The sequence below is a fragment of the Pezoporus flaviventris genome, unplaced genomic scaffold (assembly GCF_033815535.1).
Source record: "Pezoporus flaviventris isolate CSIRO_AGI_PZ_B2104156 unplaced genomic scaffold, CSIRO_AGI_Pfla_v1 ptg000007l, whole genome shotgun sequence".
Lineage (NCBI taxonomy): Eukaryota > Metazoa > Chordata > Aves > Psittaciformes > Psittacidae > Pezoporus > Pezoporus flaviventris.
Window position 1 is genome coordinate 88,498,575 of NW_026892555.1, and position 13,231 is coordinate 88,511,805.

Here is a 13,231-nt window from a genome sequence, read left to right on the forward strand (position 1 = left end):
AGCTGATGCCTCATGAAAACTGAGGCTAGGTAGTGAAGAAAAACCCTGTCAGCTCCTCTACCCACAAAAAGCTGTGTCCTTTTCCTAAGTTGTGCCAGGGGAGGTTTAAAATGGGTATTCGGAAAAATTCTTCATCAAAAGAGTTGTCAATCGTTGGAACAGTTGCTTAGGGAAGTGATGGAATCACCATCCCTGGAGGTATTTAAAAGACATGCAGATGTGCTCAGGGACATGGTTTAGTGGTGGACCTGGCAGTGCTAGGTTAATGGTTGGACTCAATGATCTTAAAGGTCTTTTCCAACTTAAGCAATTCTATGATTCTATGGCTGACCCAGCAGCTGAGAAGCAGAGACTGGATAGCCAGCTGCCATGTAAGTAGGTAGCTGGGAAAATTTACAGTGGATGGTCCATATGTACCATCTGCTTAGCTGAAAAAGTTGATAAACTTGAGTGAAGATATGGAAAAAGAGAGAGAAATATATGCTGAAGATGGGTATAAAACTCTATTCCTTTATAAAGTTAGACACGCATGTTGATTGTAGGGTGTATAAAAGGTAAGGGGCAGAGCTGGGATTTTAGTGGTTAGGAGTATAGTGGAAATAACCTTGAGGAACTGTTTCATGAATTTCAGTGTTTGTATAATAAACTCTTGCTTCATAAAGAGAAATTTTGAATGCAGACTAGAAATTAATGGTCCTAGAATAATACTAAAAAGATTGAACACGAGTTTCCTTGTTATCGTGCAAGCTAGCAACCTTTTTTTAACGATTAGCTGTTCAGACTTATCCAGAAATGAGAAACATGTATGACAGCATATCTTGGAGGGATCCTGATTTTTTAGAATTACTGAGTCTCCTTATGAGAAAGCAGAGATACTGACTTCAGTTCTTTCTGAAATAGTGCTTCAGTGCTCAATATTAACTATTGCAACTAATTAATTATTTAAAGTATTTAAAAATAAGAATATTGTGGGTGCTATTTTTTTCTTTCACAGAACTTCATCATTCCTAGTGCACTTTTGCATTACTTCCCTTTCATTGCCTCAAGTAGGAGGTTAGCTTCTTTTCAAAGTGCCTGATGGTATCAGACTAAACAAAACTATGTTGTTGAGCAGGCAGAAGAAGAAAACCATTGTGGCTCTTAGAGACAGGTCTGATCCTACATCAGTTTCATGTTTTCCATTGAGACAATGCATATAGAACATTTGATCAAAATTTCAGGTTTTCAGCTGGAAGAACTCTATTCAAAATACTATCAAAATATTGCTTCATTTTCAGGGCTAGACCCCCCATAGTAGGCTGAGGAAATCTTGGTCCTATTGTTGTCAGTAGGCAGACTTGGTGTCTTCTATTGCATAATGGAAAGAGGGAAGGGAGGTGATGTCTTATTCTACAAGATAGCAACTCCCACACACACTCCCACCCAATCTACAGGTAATTAAATTTGCTAGTGTAGTTTAGCACTGATAGTGAAGACAGTCTTCCACCACAGACCTGGGTGGCAGTGTTGGCATCAGATGGCACAGTCCAGGTGCATTTAGCACCCTCCTGGGTATCCTTCTTGCCCCCAGCTGTGGCTCCAGGCACCCCTGGCAGCATGAGGGCTCTGTGACAGGTATCTGATGAGATGTTCTGCTGTTTAAGAAATAGCAAACGTAGAAACATAGTATAGCAGAAAGACACATCGTGGCTTTGCCTTGAATTACATGCTAACTGATTTTGGCGTAAATGCCTTTATTGACACATACAATGAGAAAACTAGTGACATTCTGCATCTGCTGTCTCCAATGCAGGTCTTCTGTTCTCCATGGAACGTGGCCATCAAGAAAACCTCACACAGTGATGTTTTATGTGCTCCGTAGCAATCTTTCTTTTTGATAATATCTTGCACTAAATTTAGTGAACATTGTTTGTTTTTTGTGCAGGAGCAAGTAAATCTGTCAGTACTTTAACTTGAGCTTGTTTTCTATGCTGCAGTGAACATTCCTTAAGCATCTTTGTTTGATATTATATTTGGAAGCTCACCTCATAATTATAGGTGGGGCTGGAGGGCTCCTTATTATTTAGGCTACTCAGTGCATGGGATGGGCCTGTTCTGCGACTGAATCAAGGTTGTGTAATGAAGGAGACAGTTGTCTGGGTGACCCTTTCTTGATTGTCTGAGAGATCTGAAAGATGCAGGTGCATAGAGCAGAGGATTGTGTGTAAAAGAGATTAATAGTAAAAGCATTTAAACATTGCCCAGATCAGTAGGATTCTTTTTATGTCCTTACCATCAGGTTCTCAGGCAACTTGTTTTCAGCGATGATTTCTGATTGTGGTATCTTGCTTCTTTTGTCTACCCAAGATGAGAGGTTAGAATAAGTTCAGAAGAAATATGTCATGCTTAGAGATGTAAACAGTAGTACTCTGCACTTTAAAAGATCTATAAAACCCAGTGGCATCTCAAGTTGGGCATCCAAAATGAAGTTGCACTTTAGACCTCAGTCTTTCTGTGTCCCACTTCTTCATTTGTAAAACAGAGACAATAAATTGCTATCATCTCATGAGGATATTATTAATACCCATAAAGCATTGGGGTACAACAGTGATGAAGGCACAAGAAAGATTGTGAAAAAGTATTTTAAGATCTAGATAGGGTGCCAACTGTACAATTGGGACCACACACTGAGTAATAAGGAGAAAGAGTATTGCAAAGTCACTCATTAAACACGCACCATCCAGTCTGCTCTGGAAAAGGTGAAATTCACTTGACAATAATAGTCTTTAATTACTCACATGCTGTTGTAACACATACAAACAGTGTGGCTGAATTAGATCTGCAGAGAAAATCTGAACTTCCTAATTTTTGAATGCTTGATTTTGTAATCCAAGTTGTACTGTTCTGGCACAGGAAGAGGGAGGGAGATAGGGCTGTTTGTAATAGAACATAGATTCTTATAATCACATGTATGGTTTCTAGTCCCTATTTTTTCCCTGTGCAATACTCATAACGTTATAAGTGGATGAAACGAGTTGAAAATAGCCTCTCGGTTATCTAAAATACTGTAAAAGGGAATAGAATTATACCCAGATCCTACATTTTTAGTATGATGAAAACACATTCTAGGAACGTCCCCAGGATCCCTTGAATTAGACATTTGATGTGAGCCATTATATTTATTTTATTACGAGTAATCATTTGGGTTACAGAACTACCTTGCGGCACTGATCAAAAGCTGGTCTATATTCAACAGGGCACCATGCAGGTATATGACAAAAGACAATCCTTACTCCAAAGGACCTTTGAACTAAATAATAAATTTTCTGGATTAGTAGAAGGGCAGTTTCTCAGGCTGTCACAAGCCTGTGCTGTGCAGACAATGAGATAGCTAATTCAGCGCATACACCTACACAGCACAGCACAGTACAGTGATGTGCAACCCTGTTGGGCCAACTTGAACTCTAGAACAACCAAACTATCAAGGTACCTAGCTAGAGTTAATATCTTCAGCTTCCGAGATCCAGCTCACCTGCGTAGGCAGAACTGAGCAGGAGCAGGAGGCAACTGATGAGGGATGGGACAGGAAAAGTAGCAGAGCCAGGGTGGACAAGCCTACTGAGTCAGCCTTGCTGCTTCTATATCATCCTATGGGATGTGTGATAGGTTGGGAAGAGTGAAGAAAATTACAATTGCTACCCAGATGTTTGTCTTGGTGTCCTGGAAATCCCATGCATCCTGACTCTGCCTTCGCTGGTGGCAGAAATTCTGGGTTTCCAGGGACTGGGAAAACAGGCTAAATACGCAGCTACTGTGCTGGCTGCAGCAGCCTGCTGCCTCACACAGCTACGTGCTTTGCTGTTGCAGCAGGGCCAGGAGGAAGCAGTCCAAGCCGAGAGCTGTTTTTCATATTTGAGCTGCTTTCTTCAGCACTTGTTCTCCAAGTAACTGGAAAGCAGTGCATTGTGACACAGCTGAAGTACCAGCTGTACCTCAGGACCCTTAGCCCAACTCCTTTTGCCTCTATAGCTCAAAGGTCTGCTCAGTAAAGCCTGCCTTGTGTTCCTCTCCATTCAAAAGGGACAGTTCTTGGTCAGTCAAATATTCCCTGCAAGTGGGAATTTTGGAGCTGAAGCTGCTTCCCACTGCCTGAAGAGAGGTATATAGTCTTTTGTTTCTGTTTTGTTTTTACTAAGCTGTTTTACTCAGCAATCTTATCAGTGTTCATGAAACTTTAACTGTAATGCATTTATTTCTGCTTAAATGCTTTTTTGCAAAATGCTGTTTTGTTTCTGCTGCTTGAAATTATATTTAACGGTATCCAAGTTAATTTATGCACACACATTTAAAAAGAGTCCTAGATATAACGCATTTTTAACTATGTTAAATATATTAGTAATGGTACTTACAAAGAGAAAAGAGAAATTATTTTAGCCTGCATTAGCTCCGTCTTTGTGGTATGCAGATAAGTACCATACCTTTGACAGTGTAACTACATTAGGTTTGCCTCAAAGCTAACAGTCAGCAAGCCTAGTGCACAACAACCATAACAGGTGCCATGTGTGAGAGATGCTATTCTAGCAGGAACTATGCACACTTACAGCATATTTTCTCCCACAGCTCATGATGATCTACCTGAAAGTGGGAGAGAAAGCATGATAAGCATCTCACTAACTGTAATACTTGAGGAGTTGGGGTATTGTTACCGTTAAGAGAAGTACCCACCATGTGTTTTCTGTGTTAGAAGGAAGCACCTAAAGGCAGAAATGCATCTAAAGGTGCCTGAGAAAAATATTAGAGAAACAAAGACTTTTTAGATTGCCATAACAGCAATGGTAATGAGAAAAGATATGGTAGGCTCTCAAACAGAAGTCTATTATTAAATGTAAACCAACCAGCAAGGGTTGGAAGTAGGGCTGGAAGACTTCTTTACTTTGTTAAAATAAGCAAGCTGTTGTTTTTAGGTTTTCCAACTAGATTCAAACAATCTATTAGCACAGATAGAAAAATGAAGCATTGTTCTGACAAAACGGATGATGCTCTGCATGGCACTTGAAAGCCGACAGTCAGGATGCCTGGCTGCCAGGCTGGTCCATGGAGGACCCAGCCAGAGTCACTTCCCAGCTGCTGTGGGGAGCATGTGCAGCCCTGCATCCCAGTAGCATAGGCAGCCCCTCCTGCACTTGGCTGGGTCTTGCTGTTCAGGAGAGATCAGGAAGGCAGCAGAGCTGCCAGATCTGTTCCTGAGAGATCAGGAAGGTCTGGGGGCTGTTGCCTACTTCACTGGGTGCCTCAGGCATGTTGCTTTAGACCTAGCTAAAGTCCAAGCTTTCTGCTTATACAGTATCTAAACATGGGTGCTTTACTCTATCCCATCTCCAGTGCTGACAGGTCACACTTTGTTCATTGCCTGAAATGCCTCAGCCTTCCTGGTAAACCCCTTCCCAACCCCACCAGGAAGTCAGGAATTACACATCTTGCTACTGAAGTCCCCCTGGAGGTCAGCCTGGTAGATGTCTGTGAAACAGGTACAGGATGCAGTCCTGTGAGCAGCCAATCCTTCCCCAGCCAGTGCTCTGCGATGTTGTCTTCTGTCCAAGGGTCTTTGAGCACGTTTCTGTGGAGCAACATGTGCTCTCATGTGCCTGCCAGCATTGCCATCAGGCCACTGGCTTAGACACCCAAAAGCAGGGTGTGCAAGCTTGCATTCCCTCAGGCAGTGGGGGAAAACGAAGCAAGGTCTCTTGCATTCTGGATGAGTGTTTTGACAATTGCAGAAATGTGTAAAGCCTCTGTGATGACAACTGTGTGTCATAAAAATTAAAGCTTGAACCCTGTTCTGTTTCTGAGTGAGGCATGAGCTGTGAGCTCGGGAGCCAGAAGAGGTGGGACACTGCTACAGAAAGCCAGGGAGGGAGAGATTTAAATTCTAACTCTGCCCTCAGCTCTTCTTGCTAGGCTGAGTCTCTTGAGTGCAGGCATCTTTCCTTCCATGTGCTCTTGTTTTCAGTGCCGTTCTGCAAAACCTGAAATAAGGGAAAAGGTGGAAGGACAGTTTACACTGTCTAGTTGTAGGCATCTCACAGCTCTGAATTACGCCGTGGTAAAATACCTGTTAGATATCTGAACTTGCCTAAGGAAACTTTCCTGAGTACTACCACACACCACACAAGGAGCCTAGGTGTTTCACGAAGACTGGACTTGTCCCTGCGTCCGGCTGCTGCTGAACTACACCTATGGGGATCTTAGAGGTTTTGGTGGTTTTTTTTGTGGGGGGTGGGGGGGAGGGGTCGGGTTGTGGTTTTTTTTGGTGGTTTTTTTTTGCTTTCTTTCATCTAGTGCTTATTTAACCCATTTTTGTTCACATTTTATACAATGTGAATAACTCTGTGTGTCCCTGTCCTAGGGGGTCTTAGTAGAATAAGTACAGTTAGAGGTTGTGAGGCACATGGGTCCTGTGGAAAGAGGAGGTAGAGCGCAGCGATACCACAGAGCCACACACATTTCTGGCCTTGCTCTCAGAAAACACTAGTTCCACTTAACATCAGACAATATAGTTTGCCAAGCAGATACTTTCCCCCTGAGAAAATGCAAAGCTATAAAAATAGTCATCAAAAATACAAAGTCCAGATTGAGGTAAAATTCTTGCCAGTGACGGACAGTAGTAACTTCGCATGCTTGAGAAGAGCAAGTTGGGATCCAGAAATTACTTTGAAAGATTTCTTGTATGGGAGAACATTTTTAAAATCCACTGAGCCCAGTTTGTCACTGTTTCAAAGAGGAGAACCTGGATTCCAGCACATTTTATCAATAAAAGATCATATGTAGTCAGCAGTATGTTTTGCTTTTTATATTTTATTTTTTTTTATTGCTTTACATCATCTCTGGGGAAAGTATTTACCTCAGGAACTATTTTGCCAGATGATGAGTAGTACTTGTACTTATTTTGGTTGTGTCCAAGCCATAACTTTGCCTCATTTGCATCTACCAGCTAAATGGTTTAATTAATTTTGCGTTGTGCTTACTGACTAGTTTTAATTAGCAGTTAAATCAGTTCAGTTAACAAAAAAATGTAGGTGTTTACATGAATGCAAATCATGATGGGTTCTCAGGGCTTGATTCGAAAAACAGTTCCACACCATTGCTGCTGAATTTCTGCAGGCTTTATTTGGGAATTGCGCGCTTCTCCTCCACCAGCAACAAAGTGTAGGGCTTTATGGTTCATTAACTGGCCCAGGCATTCTTTTTCTCTTTCCTTCCTTGCTGATGTGATGAATGAGGAATGGAGGTAGGTCAAGTGGGGCTTTAGTGCATACACTCAATACTTGTGCAAGAAGGGACAAGAAAGTGTCTTGATTAGTGTGCGCAGCTGTGTCTCCCTCCAGTGTCTGATTCTAGCCATTATTACAACTTGCACTATTTTTAGCCACTGATTTTTCCGTTGTCTGGGTGTTTGCTTACATCTGGTGAGGGCAGAAGTCATGAAAAATGGATTCAATGAGAAGAAACTTCTGCATTTCACTGTCAGCCAGACTCTGGTAATACAGGCACAGTACTATGAACATGATATACATCCTTATTTCTGTTGTCATTGTCCTTGTGTACCCTGAATGAAATCCATATTGGAGAAGCCTTCCTTCTGGTGATGCTGGGACAGCTGCCAATAGTTACTTCATTGACTTCTTTTGAATAAAAGGAGCAGAAGAAGTCAAAAGCAGAATGACTTTAAGACCACACAAAATTCACATACAAACTGAAAGAAAAATCTCCTGATTGTTGGTATAAAAGGTGTTGTTTGCCTGTGTTTAAACATCTATGTCTGCACAGTCTCCTGTGTGTCATTATGTTGAGTTCTTCCCTACAGGGAGTAATTGTGCTGCATCCAGTCTTTAAGGCAAGTTACAATAGACAAGGATAAATTTGTCCTGAGACTACAGTTACCTTACTCAGCTTTCCCAATAACCTTACTCAAAAGGGAAGATCACAGACAAGAAGATAATTGGTGAGATCATCATAAAATGACTTCATAAGCCCAGGCCTTTCATTTGAAGGAAGCTGGCATTCTGCCTCCCTAGGAGAAGGTGTTATTCCACAGTAACTACAGATCAAAGTCAACAGGGGTAATTATTTGAGGGGTTAAGTAGGTAATCAGTTTGGGAAACAGAAAACAAAAAAAAAAATCCCCAAACCCTTAGTCCTTGAAGCCTGAAGAAAAATGAGTTGGAATGCGCTCCGTCTGTAGATTTGTTCTAAAATTAAATTTAATTTCATAAATTTAATTTTGAAACCTATTTATGAAATGTCTTGTAGAGGGACCCTGTGCCAAGCTCATGTGACACAACTCTCTTTCCAAGCCTTGGAAGGGGAATAATTGTTACATGTTGTTCCCTATGCTTGACTTATCCCATGGAAATGGAGCCCAGTCCAATTCTCATTCACAGGCATTCTGCTTGCAAATCCCCAAATGAGATTAAACTTCTTTTGGTTAATGATGCCAGTCTCCAGTGCCACCCATCTGACACTGTTTTGTAGCGTTTACACTTACCCAAGCCATGAAGAGAAAATAGATCATATAAAGGAAACATTTTTCTCTGCAATTCTGAGAAAACATGTATTGCTCATCACATAAACGCAGCAATGTAGCTGTGATTTCATGTTTCAGCCAAAAATTAAAAACCAGTAGTTAGGGGGCCTAATTCTGGTCTCTATTACTTTGAGTGGTCTGAGAGAAGAAATGTTGTCTGTTGACTCTTGGGTTTTCTACTTGTTTATTCAAGTATTGTGGATGTACGATTGAAGTGTTGTTCCTTTATCTTTCCAGAATATAAATAGTTTTTTTTTGGAGCTGTTGTTTTTTGAATCTGTGATTTCACACTGAGATTTCTAAAGAGCTTTGTACTGCAGAAATATATTACCTGGTACTTGAATTTTTTAAGTGTTACAATGCAAGCTTGTTGTCTAGACTATATCACATGAGGGCACTGCATAGCATCATTTACAATGATGCAGGAAGTTGAAAAGAAAAGCTCAATCAACTTCCAAAGCTACCAGAGCTTTAATAGGCCAGCCCTTCATTAAGTGAATTCCTAAACGTTGACCAAATTCTTTCAAATGTAGGCAGCTAATGGTTCAGGATGCATGTGATGCACTTGCCATTATACAGATGCTGATAAAAATCCTTGAAGCTGCTTTTTTCCCAGAAAGTTCACATGAGTAGAAGGGAGGGGAAAAATAAAAAAAAAAAAAGAGACTTCTTTTCAGTGATTTTGTTCATGTCACAAGAAGAAGGGTCATGTGTTTTTGTTTAACTGGTACATTCCAATGAAATGATTTTCAAAGGGACAGGATAAATAATAGGCATTTTACATATGGTGGCTGGTGCACATCAGATGGAGCTACTTTTTGCATACGCAATATATTTGTTATTTTGCAAGCTGGTTATAATTAATTTAAAGTCTCTATTTAATTTTACCTAATAAACTAATATAATGGCTCAGTGATGCTTTTATGGCTGGTAAAACTTTGATGATTTATTTTAGTCACTATTTTCATTAGGATATTAAAAAAAAAAAAAACACAACAAAAAAACATGTCATTTTCCTGCACAATTCCTATTCAATTGGAAAAAAAAAAAAGTATCTGAAAAACAAGTCCTCTAATCTAGGCCACATTATATTTTTGTAAATCTAAATATCAAGATAACATCTAGAAGAGACTGATATCTCACTTATTTTATGCATGACATTTAAACTTGCTTACATAGTTATTTGCAAATAATTCTCTATATACTTTTCTTCCTGACAGAAAAATATGTTGCTGCGTTAAAGCAGTGTACTTTAGACTTGACATTTGTATAGCTGATGAAGTTATCTTTCCTTTACAGGGACTTTTAAAGTGAGATTCTCTTTGCTGTCTAGTCACTAGAGATTTTCATTATTATCCTCTCAAGCTAGTGCATTTATCACCTTCCTTGTCTTCTGAAAGGTGATATGACATCTCTACCTCTCAACAGTGTGACAAAGTGACAAAGCAAGCATCCAGCTGACCTCTGTATATCGGGGGCTGGAAACGAGGAGGAAAGGAGGGTACAAAACAGAACCCTCTCCCCCCCCCCCCCCCCCAAGAAAAAAACAAAACAGCAGCAACAAAAAAGTTCGTCATTCTGCTGCTTAATTAGCAGACAGAGCAGAGAAGCTTAATAGTCCAGCAATGGGTGGAAGGAGCTTCTCAGCGTCACAGGAAACAGTATGCAATTAGTCAGGGTCAGGATGCCCAAGATCAGATTCGCTTAAGGCTAAAGAGAGACAGAGCAAGGCTATGGCAGTATCACAGTCTGCAGCCTGGTTGTCTCCCTGCGGCAGGATGCCTTTTGCTTCAGTTTCTAATTAAACAACCAGGCAACCAAGCATGTCCACTTCTGGCTTACTTGCATATAACTTGTTTTGCATTCGAGGACCTGAAGTGCTTGGGAGGGTCTACTAAAGCAGGGGATTAAACTACAAAGATAATTATTGAAAGCAGTGGATAAACAAAACTGTCATTACAATAAGAAATCCTGATTTGATCTCCTAAAGAAAAACAAAGCAACCTAGCTTTTTAGTTTCACTGTCTTAGAATTTTTATAAGTTCCTCAGAGGCATATTAATGCAGCCCAGACTTTTCTCTCTGGTGCAATATAAGCACAAGTGTCTCTGGCTGTGGTTAGTAAGAGGAGCCTGTGGAGTGAGGGTGACAACGTAATGAGCACAAAGCTTCTGGTGTAGCCTTCCAGGCCTGAAAATCTGCCCTGCCTGAGCTGGGTGTTTTATTTCTGTCTTTGTGTTCAAGATGTCCCAATGGATCTTTCTTTCACGAGCATGTCAAAGGATGTTTTGAACTCATTTATACTTTTGACATCCTATTGATAAACCATGTCTCTTGAGAACAAGCACTTTCTTTCATTTGATATAACCTGTTTCCTGTTGCTTTCAGTTTTGGTCTGTACTTTTTGGATCATGGAAAATCACATGCACACACATGATACACCTATAACTTAACATAAAAGGAAAATAATCTATATTATTTTTCTTCATGACCTTCATGATTTTATGAACTTCAACCACATTCTAGCATTTTAGTTGATTCTTTCACAGGGAAAGTGACTCCCATTATTTAGTCCTTCCACATACGGAAGCAATTTCATACTTCTGATCATCTCCACTGCTCTGCTTGCTACCATTCCAACTTTTCTACATCCCTTCTGAGATGTCAGGTATCCAGAATCAAATGCAGTATTGGACATGGCACAGTTATATAGTGACATATGTTTTTCCCATATGCATTATTTTGGCCTCATCACCAAGGTATTCCGTCTGACATATTTTTCCCCAGTTACTCAATACCATGATATGCTTCTGCAGCTGTTCACAGTCAGTTTGATAACAACAGATCATGTTGTATCAACACCAAACTTAGTCACCTCATTGTTGACCCTGTCCTCCAAATCATTCATGACTAGGTTGAACAACTGGCATTCCAGAATAGGTTCAGTGGAATCCTCATGTGTTCCACTCCTGCTTGTCCCACATAATGCTTTCATACTACTGAAAACCACTAATTTTACTATGAATAATATTAATTCACTATAGAACATGTGAATTGCTCATCATTGTCATAATGGTCTAATCTGAAAGTTGCTAGCCTTTGAACTATTTTGTTAATTATTTGTTCATCCTGTGTTGTGTCTAAGCTCATCCCTTTCCACAGTCCACATCTTTTTGCTAGTGCTGACAGCTATCCTTGTAGTAGGTTTAATGACATCTATTCATCTGGTTCTTCCAGAACAACTCTCTTCAATTCCAAGAAAGATTGAATGATACACTATTCAATATATTTTCCTAATCCGTTAATATGAGGCAACATTCCTAGTGAACAGTTTCTTGCATGCCAAGCCCAGATGTCTACCTACCATATGTTCATTGCTTGCTATTTTTTTTCTTACAGAAAAATTCAAAACCAGAAGACTTTGTACTTCAGACTGAAGCAAGACAAATTCCACCTATATGTGGTACTATGCAAAACTCGAAGATTAGTTGATTTGGGGCAGAAAGTGATGGAGGTGTTGAAAAGGAACTCATTGAAAGGCCTTCTCATTTGATATAAGAGGAAATAACAGAATTCTAGAGTATTCTATGAATCCAGAAGAAAAAAAAATGTCATCTTGCTATTTCCTGGAGATCAGTTTGTGGCATATACAGTCGAGGGTGCTGCCCTTCCATCAGATCTATGGATTTCAGAATAGGTGGAAATGCAAACCTGCATTTCTTGAGCACTAGCAGAGAAGACAAATTTTTCTTAGACAATAGTCACTACTGTGTCTCAGTCTTAGGGCTGGTTTGTGCTTCTGTTTACTCCTGATACTTTGCATTGGTCTTTACTCTGTATTTGGTTATCTGGTAAGATTTTCCTCTGTACAAACACAGTGATCGTCTTTCTAATAGAAAGCATCATAATTTGAAGCATACTTTTATTTGTGCTAAAAGGCCACAGTCTCAAAGTATAATCCAAAAGATGGTTATGTGATAGATTATCCCTGACAGGATTTAAAAAAACGTCACGTGTCAGACATACAGGCCAACAGTATGTAACAGGACTGCTGCCTCTGGCAGCTTAATTCTAGCGGATTTCTAGTCACATGTATTCCAGGATGATAAGAGCCTCACACAAATTTTTTTACAGCTTTTGAGGGCTCCTTCAGACCAGATGAAAGGCACAGTTGATCATATTCTATAAGTCAGACTTTTTGTACAAGCAATCCTAAAATTTACTGTGTTAGCCCTTTTATTCTTCAGAGATTACCAGGCAAATATAACGGAATTGTTTCCAATGTGAAGTCTTCACAGATTTAACAAATTAGGTGCACTGTATCCTTTCCCTCTTTTTCCCCTATTAACACAGTGCTTTGTGACATTTTTGCAACCAGCACATTTATGCTCATCATGTTCAAGAATGTTTATTCTTCTTGCCTCCATAATCTATTGGCAGAAAATATGGTTCTTGGGGTCCATTGGAGTTTTGACTGCTTTTCCTCCAAGGCATCACTAGGAAAAACATAAGAGAAAAGCTTCTTAAAACTGATGCTTCATGCTGCTGTTTCTTCTCATTTTCTTAGCTTTGTTTCTTGATGTCAGATACATACCACACGCCAGAAGGAAGGGAGAGGACAAAAGAAAGGGAAGAAATCCCTTTCTACATGGAAGGTCTGTACATTAGA